This window comes from Podarcis cretensis, assembly GCF_951804945.1.
Source record: "Podarcis cretensis genome assembly, chromosome: 13".
Classification (NCBI taxonomy): Eukaryota; Metazoa; Chordata; class Lepidosauria; order Squamata; family Lacertidae; genus Podarcis; species Podarcis cretensis.
Window position 1 is genome coordinate 22,939,366 of NC_137182.1, and position 8,874 is coordinate 22,948,239.

At 44.7% G+C, this 8,874-nt stretch overlaps 1 long non-coding RNA gene across 1 annotated transcript; it reads left to right on the forward strand.

Annotated features, from left to right (window-relative positions):
• Positions 1 to 458: 458 nt before the first annotated feature.
• LOC307200249 lies at positions 459 to 1,113 on the forward strand. The gene is made up of 2 exons (XR_013832354.1): positions 459 to 613; positions 763 to 1,113. It is a non-coding gene; the product is annotated as an uncharacterized lncRNA (long non-coding RNA).
• The last annotated feature ends 7,761 nt before the right edge of the window (positions 1,114 to 8,874 follow it).

Here is an 8,874-nt window from a genome sequence, read left to right on the forward strand (position 1 = left end):
CATCTGACTGGGTTGCCTCACCCACTCTGGGCGGCTCCCAACAAATTATTAAAAACATGATAAACATGAAAAACATTTCTGTACAGGGCTGCCTTTAGGTGTTTTCTAAAAGTCAGATGGATGTTTATCTCCTTGACATCTGATGGGAGAGCGTTCCACAGGGTGGGTGCCACTACCAAGAAGGCCCTCTGCCTGGTTCCCTATAACCTCACTTCTCACAGTGAGGAAACTGCCAGAAGGCCCTCGGAGCTGGACCTCAGTGTCTGGGCTGAACGACGGGGATGGAGACACTCCTTCAGGTATACCATTCCCATCTTTCCCATGCTGACTGAGGTTATTGGGAAGTGTGGTCCAAAATATCTGGAAGGAACCAAACTGGGGGGGTGCTGAGGGAGACAATACTAACATGGATGGACTAAGGATTGTTGACTGTTGCCCATTGTTACTGGTAGGGTGGAATGCAGGGAGCCCAACAGTAGGGGGAGCCAGAGCCAATGAGAGATTAGAGCCAACTAATCCTGGTTTTGACCCTCTCCTTTCTGAGTTATACAAAGGCAACACTGAGACTTAAGCTGGAGGAAGCTGACAGGCCGTTCCAACCCCTGGACTGGTTGTATGTAAGGAGGCAGGCAAGTGGGATTGACTGACAATGGAACTTGGTGGGGCCCTGCCCCACTTGGCCTAATAGAGCAGTCTCCACAGAATATAAGGTTAGACACAAATCTAACAGCAAAAATCCTCTTTGTTCTATCTCACTACCAGAAGAGTCTCTACTAGCTGAATTTCTGCTTCTCACCAAGGCACTGCCTCCACCTGTGGACACCTCAAGGGCATCTGCACCCACCTGAAGGACATGCTGTTCTGGAGAATAGATAGATTACATCTCTAGCCTTTTGATTCCTTCATTAGAATGCACATGACATCTGCCATATAAGGTTTAAGGATCCATTTACCTAGGAAGCAAAGTACAGTGAGGGTGAAACTCTTGTTAAAGCTGTTGAAAAGGCACTTTCAGAGCATTGGGGTTTAAGTCATTGGGGCTTAAATTACCTGCTGTTGCTTTAAAAAAAAATTGCTTGCGAGGCGACTAATTAAAAACAACAGCCGACACCATTTCTGTTCAGTTCTTCTGTCTCCTCCGTCAAGAAGACTTTTATAAAGCCACTTTTATACTAGCATGATTTGTGCACACATCATAAAGGGCACCCAGGCATCCAGGCAAAGTTATGATCATTTTGTGCAACTGGGGCAGTTTGGTTAATTAACTGTGAACTATATTGAATGGAGGGTGAGGATAAATTCAGGTGGAAAAAGAACGCCAATAAAGAAGGTGGAGGGCAGCCTGATCTCCACATGAACAAAAGGGGATAGTCAAATGGACTGTACTGTTTCATAGTGTGGAGAGAGGAACCATAATTTTGAATGTTCCTCTAAAATAAACAAACACGCCACATTCCCTGCAAGTAGAAAACTAGGGCAGCAGGAAGTTGATGGGTCTAAAATATCCTCTTCAAAAGTACTAAGTTGCTTTGTTCCAGGTTGTTGTTTTTTTGGCAGGAAGTTTGTTTGTTTTTGTTTTCTTACATATGCAAGCACTCAAAATGTAATTCCAGACCCTCCAAGTGTCCCTATTTTCCTGATTTAGAGAAGCTATCCCCATTTCTGATCTGATCCCAGAATTTCCCTCTTTTCCCAAGGATGTCCTTATTTTCACTGGAGAAATGTTGGAGGGTATGGAGTTACCCAACCCCCAAGCTGTCTGAAAGCAATCCTGTATAGGGAAGTTTGTTTAATGTTTTATTATGTTTTTTATATATGTTGGAAGCTGCCCAGAGTGGCTGGGGTGACCCAGTAAGATGTGTGGGGTATAAATAGTAAAATTATCATTATGGAATGGGATGCCCCTATTTTCATCAGAGAAATGTTGGAGGGTATGTAATTCCTCACATCTGAAGTATGAAATGGTACTATTCAGTTTACCATTTTTATTTTCTGAGGGGTGGTCCACACATTAGACAAAACAAGGTAGCAGATTGAGGTGGCAGAATTCTGAGCTGTATGACTTCAGGCTGAAGGAGGGCATGCCATATTTTGGAAAGCTTTTCCATTAAAACAAACAAACTTCATGCATGTAGTAAAGTAGTTCTTCAAGGAGAAAGGTTTAGCACAGAAGTTTTTCCTGCTATGTTAGTTTTCTACCTACAGGAAGGTTTTGTTTTTGTTTTATAGGTGGGGCAGCATTCAGTGACTCACCCCACACTTTGCACACTTACGACCTGAAGCCATACAATACAGAATTCAGCTGCCTCTGTTCACCACCAGTGTGTAAAACAGCTGGATCTTCATTTGCTGTAGAATGAGGGGTAGAATCCTGACAACGTGGAATGGGCCGAACCACTTCATACTGCAAAAGAGAACCATTCCGGTTCCCTAACCCCCTCAAACTCTTCCTGAAAATAGGAAACTTTTGTAGTAGTGCCATTCTTACTGATGAGCTAGCTTTCTGTTTGCAGAGAATTGTTGTGCACAGGAAAGTGTACAAAAATGCCCTGCAGGTAATCTAAAGGGACACTTGACCGCAATGGGACTTTGCCACAGTTTAGCCCCAGAAACTGGTCTGGAAGCCCCAGTCCTAGAGCACTGGTGAAGCTAAGGCAGTTTGGGCTTAATCGGTGCCTTAACAGACATTAACTAGAAAGCCCCATGTAAGCAGCTCTAAACATTCCAATAGGTAAAGGTAAAGGGACCCCTGAGCATTAGGTCCAGTCGTGGCTGACTCTGGGGCTGCGGCGCTCATCTCGCTTTATTGGCCGAGGGAGCCGGCGTACAGCTTCCGGGTCATGTGGCCAGCATGACTAAGCTGCTACTGGCGAACCAGATCAGCGCACGGAAACGCTGTTTGCCTTCCCGCCAGAGCGGTACCTATTTATCTACTTGCACTTTGACGTGCTTTCGAACTGATAGGTTGGCAGGAGCAGGGACTGAGCAACAGGAGCTCACCCCGTCACGGGGATTCGAACCGCCGACCTTCTGATCGGCAAGTCCTAGGCTCTGTGGTTTAACCCACAGCGCCACCCGAAACATGACAATAGGTAATCCCTAAATTATGTAATGTCCACCTGCCTAAATTAGGAGCACAGTTTGGTGGTGGGGTGTTCTTTTATGTAAGCCCCATCAAAATGAATGGGAGTTGTGCAAAGGTCACAGTACTGTGACGTGCCCAGACTGGAGACTTTAAAAATATACAATCCAAAGTCCAAGGCTCAGTACATGACTCACTTGACCGTGTCTTCCTCCTTATGTGCTGTGCACGCTCTGTGTTGCTTTTCCCGTCCTCAGGGGAATGCTGGGTATGTACACATGAGTGGCTTAAAACACAGCAAGGGCATTTCTCCCACAGCGTTTCAAGTTGTATTTGCACAGTGCTGTGCACATCAGAGAGGGGGCAGGGATGCCTTAACCCATGGGTAGGCAAACTAAGACCCAGGGGCTGGATTTGGCCCAATCGCTTTCTAAATCCGGCCTGCAGACAGTCCAGGAATCAGCGTGTTTTTACATGAGTAGAATATGTGCTTTTATTTAAAATGCATCTCTGGGTTATTTGTGGGGCATAGGAATTTGTTCATTTCCCCCCAAAAAATATAGTCCTGGCCCCCACAAGGTCTGAGGGACAGTGGAAAAAGTTTGCTGACCCCTGCCTTAACCCAAGGCACATGGCCTTTTTGGTTCCTCTGGCCCTGCACACCGCCCCACCCACCCCAATTCCTGAAGCTGTCTTCTATGCATGCGCTGTCATCTGTGTATGTGCAAATTATACTGGAACCTCTTGTGCATCAACAAGTGTGCTAACAGGGGGGAGGGGACTCCCATCACCTGCATCCCACCACACCCTGAAGGCTTTACATTTCCCTTTTTCGGCGAGAGGCCAAGAGGGTAAAATTCCAGCCTGGCCAGTAAAATTTAGGTCGGAGCAGGCCTCCTTATGTGCAGAGAGAGTGCCTTTCTTCACCAATAAATAATCACTAAGAGCCTATTTACGGAGAACAAAGAATTTCCAGGTCAGAGGGTGTGACTTCCTCTTGGCCAGCCTGTGCTTGACACCTCTTATTGTAGAAACTATCCACTTCCTAGTGCCTATGTACAGTTGCCTCAACTGTGGCCTCTTTGGCTTCGTGGTGGGAGACCACAAGAAATGCAGTTAATGGTCATAAAAGGCATTCTTATTTGCGGTAGGAATGGTTTGGCCAGTGCTATTTTTCTAGAAAAAGTGGTGCCAGGACTCACCACGAACTCCTCCCTTGTTCTCTTATAATGGCAATGGTGCCCACCTGAGAGGTGCCAGAACTGAGTTCTGGCGAGTTCTGACTGGAAAAAAAAGCCCTGAGTTTGGGCCATCCATGTGCTGCACTCTGAAGTATTTGTTTTCAGGGCACCGATGGTGTGCAGTGGCATAGCGTGGGTTGCCAGTGCCCAGGGCCACGTGGGGGGAGAGAGGGAAACAGAGGGAGCATGCATGTGTAATCAACAGCCTAACAGCATCCGCGTCACCCAGTTGATTGCAGCCACGGAGATTGGAAAAGTTGTTCCATTGCCTAGAGAGGCCACTTCCTGGTTTGCATGGAGAAGCCGTTTTCAATGGAGCCCAGAAACAGAAGCTCACAGCTGTATTGAGGCAGCACTGGGTATTGAAATTTAGCGCTCCTGACAATTTTGTGCCCGGGGCAACCGCTCCTGTGCTACGCCACTGATGGTGTGTTCAGACCATATCTTCTACACCCCAGATGTTGATTTGTCCTCACTCTAAATAACAGAAACTGTTTGTAGTCGGCATGGTTATCTGTAGCATGGTTTTTTGCTCTCTGAGCAACCACAGAGGGGAATTCCAGTGAATATGTTATCACATTTTCACCTCACAACAACCCAGTGAGGAGGGTTAGGCTAATGTGTGAGGCATATTCAAAGTTTGTTTAGCTGAGCAGCCTTGGGCTGGGGGGTAGATAGTGTGCTAAGCAGCCCAGGTCACCATCAGGCAGTTTCGAATTGAGTGCAGAATCTCAGATTTCCTAGCCTTTGTGCTTGCAAAGCATGGAAATGAGAGCTTTCGGGCATGATACAAATTGCTAGTAAACAGGGCTTCAAGGTTTAATTGGATCCAGTGCTGGATGAATCATCAGATAAAGTTCAGTTACTCCATGGAGACCAGTTTTAGTCAGGAGGGCAGAGAGTTCAGAGCAGAGTTTGTTTTTTAAATAGCTATTTTGGTCTTGATCTTTCACCATTAACAGGGAACAAAATAAGATGTTAATGGGGAACAAAATTTCAAAGATGTCATTTCCTTCTGACTCTTGAGTGTATTTTTTTTTAAAAAAATTGAAATTACTGTACCCTTCCTTATACATCTCAGAACATTGCTACTTATATTGAAGTTTTAGCAATATGCACTTTTATTACATTTATTGTTACACACACACGAGAATGAGATGCAGAAATGGGGCAAACCAAATTTAAGGGATTGACCTAGGCAGATTCATCCACCTCTATTTATAATGCCAAAAAATCCAAACTAGCTGCTTGAATTGTGCCTGGGATAGGAAGCCAAGGCCAGCAAGGAAATCGTGTTCTCTCAGGATTGGCTCCAGGTTTGAAGGCCTGGACACAGCACCGTCTAATGGGCCCCATACATCACCTCAGGCGTGGGGAACCTTTTTCAATCCAAGGACCATATTTTTTGTGTGGGGACTTTCCAGGGGCCACATGACAGACGACATCTGTTGGAAGTGGTTGACAGAGACCTGTGAAACAGCTCCAGATCTGCCCTACTCCCTTGGTACATAGGTGCAACTTTTAGGTCGTAACTTGTTGATGAAATGAAAAGAAGGCTGATCGCCAAAGAATTGATGCTTTTGAATTCTGGTGCTGGAGGAGACTCTTGAGAGTCCCATGGACTGCAAGAAGATAAAACCTATCCATTCTGAAGGAAATCAGCCCTGAGTGCTCACTGGAAGGACAGATCCTGAAGCTGAGGCTCCAATACTTGGGCCACCTCATGAAAAGAGAAGACTCCCTGGAAAAGACCCTGATGTTGGGAAGGAGAAGGGGATGACAGAGGACGAGATGGTTGGACAGTGTTCTCGAAGCTACCAGCATGAGTTTGACCAAACTGTGGGAGGCAGTGGAAGACAGGAGTGCCTGGCGTGCTCTGGTCCAGGGGGTCACGAAGAGTCGGACATGACTAAACAACAACAAAAAATGAAAAGGTGGTGTCTTTGGGCAAAATTACCTTGGTAAGCATCTCTCATAATAGCTAGGGTGGAAAGATACACACACACACACACACACACACACACACACACAGGAACTGGCTTTTGCACCTTCAATCATTTTGTGGAAGAAGGAAGAGGGACTTTCAGAAAATAAGCATAACAAACTTGAAGAAATTGCTGTGTATTGTTGTGTCAATCAACATGGTGAAGAAGGCACAAAAATCTATACTATGTGTTTATAACCACCTTACAAATACTCCGAATGTGGGTGTGCATTTGCAGGGGAGAATCAGCTGATGAGAGTGGCAATTTAATTCTCCCCTGATTTTCTTACACAGTCTGATTCCTCTTCCCAAATAGCCTTATTTTCAATTTCGAAACCCCACTGGGAACTGCTTTTTGATCAACGGTACTAATGTTCCCTGTGATTCCATTCAATGTGAATTAGAGTTTATTGAAGGGCACTTAAGTACATCTAAAGTAATTTTTAAAATAGATAACTGTCATCCAGAATAGCAGCCTTGACGCCCATGAAATGGTTGAGAAATTTTGTCGATTCAGAGCATGGAACATGGGTTGGGACCTTCAGACCAGGGACTAAAAGCAGCTCTCCTGTCTTCTTTATCCAACCTTCAAGGGTGTGTTCACACTGCTGTTTACAGTGGATTAAGGGCATCCCATGTGTGCCTGTTTTCCACTGTTTTCCATGTGATGTCATCTTCATCAGAGAGACAGTCCGCACTTCCTCCTCCCCATTTAATTTGGATTTTCCTGATCCTCAGAAAGAGGATCTGACCTATTACTACTCTAAATTCACTTTGAGTCCTATGGTGACAGATGTTGCCAAATAGTTTTTGCAAGTACCCCAATCATAAAAGGTCTCCAGGGTTGCATTTAGCAATGTGCTTTCTGACACACGCACACACAAAATTCTAAAAGTTTAGTGAGACAGGAGCTCCTCTTGCAAAAGCCCTGGTGATTCATCTCCATCAAAGCTGTTTTCCTATATGTTTAACAGTTCTGGCTTTGAGAACCCTTTCTATCCATTTTCTTTGAACAGAAGCCAGATTGAAAGGTTCGGAATTTCCCAGTTCCTCCCTGGATTCCATTTTTTAAAAGAAAAACAAACCTGTGTTACAATTCTTAATCCTCGGGTTGATTTTAATTATATTGGTTAGTGCTGTTAAAATGTTAGTATTTGCACACTTGGAGACTTTTGCCTGAATGCAATTTGACCTTGGCAACTTCTTGGTGAATTTGCCCGTTAGTTCTAAAGATTCATCCTTCGTCAGCTCGGTTTGTCATACTAGAAAATACTGGATCAGATATCATCACGACCAACACTTCCACGGTGAAGGCCAATGTAACAAACACCACCACAGAGTTACTCTGCAAATTCTGGCCTAATTCAGAACTCAAGCCCTCTTTGTAGGTTTCCCAATAGCCATCTGGTTAGTCAATTGAAGAACAAGATGCTAGACTCAGTGAACCTTTGGGCTGATCTACCAGGATTTTTCTTATGTTCTTATCATGCCTTGGCCTTTTATTTTTTGTTAGGTCAGACTGTGTTTATTTAGCAGCGAAGGGAAGACACATCCTCAAAAGACCCACACATATTCTAGAACTCAAGCACACTACAGTGGTACCTTGGGTTAAGTACTTAAATCGTTCCGGAGGTCCGTTCTTAACCGGAAACTGTTCTTAACCTGAAGCACCACTTTAGCTAATGGGGGCCTCCTGCTGCTGCCGCGCCGCCGGAGCACGATTTCTGTTCTCATCCTGAAGCAAACTTCTTAACCCATGGTAATATTTCTGGGTTAGCGGAGTCTATAACCTGAAGCATATGTAACCTGAAGCGTATGTAACCCGAGGTACCACTGTACTGAGACATATCCTTGGCTTCAGACCTTAGTAAGAGATGCCCACAGAACCAAGTGTTTGTTACTCCATCCCCCAGTCTCTCTCTTTTTCGCACATGCACACATACAGCTCCCCTCTTCCATGCAAACAAAGAGGTACATGATGGGTGTGTGCCTTCAAGCGACTGAAACCTTCTCCCTTTGACCTTTTAAAATTCTTTACTTGTCTGGCTGGCTACTATACATACACCTGCCCTGTTGACATATCCTCTGTCAACCTCTTAAAGGGCCCTGCAAATAAACTGAAACCCCTCTGAGCTGTCTGGGACATTTGTTCCGCGTTATTTTTGTGCATCATTTTCCCCCGTGGAGAAAGTGCTCCTGAGACATTATTATTTCTCAGCCTTGGCTTGTAAAAGCAAAGTTCGGAATGGAAGGTCACTCTTCATTCACGACTACCTGAAAGGACGATCGGACTTTGTCAGTCTATGTGGAAAGGGGTTAAAAGTGGGGAGGAATAACAATATCAAATATGCGATGTGTTTTTTTCATTTTAAAAAAAATTAGTCGCATTATTGAATTAGTCGTTAATATCCCACCCTTCCTCCTGAAGGAGCCCAAGGTAGCAAACACATCAATAATGAAACAATGGGGTTTTTAAAACCGCTAAAATGTTCTAAAAACAGTGATCCAATGCTAGTTCTGCTTAGAGTAAACTCACTGAAATTCAAGGACCTTACTAACTTCAATTT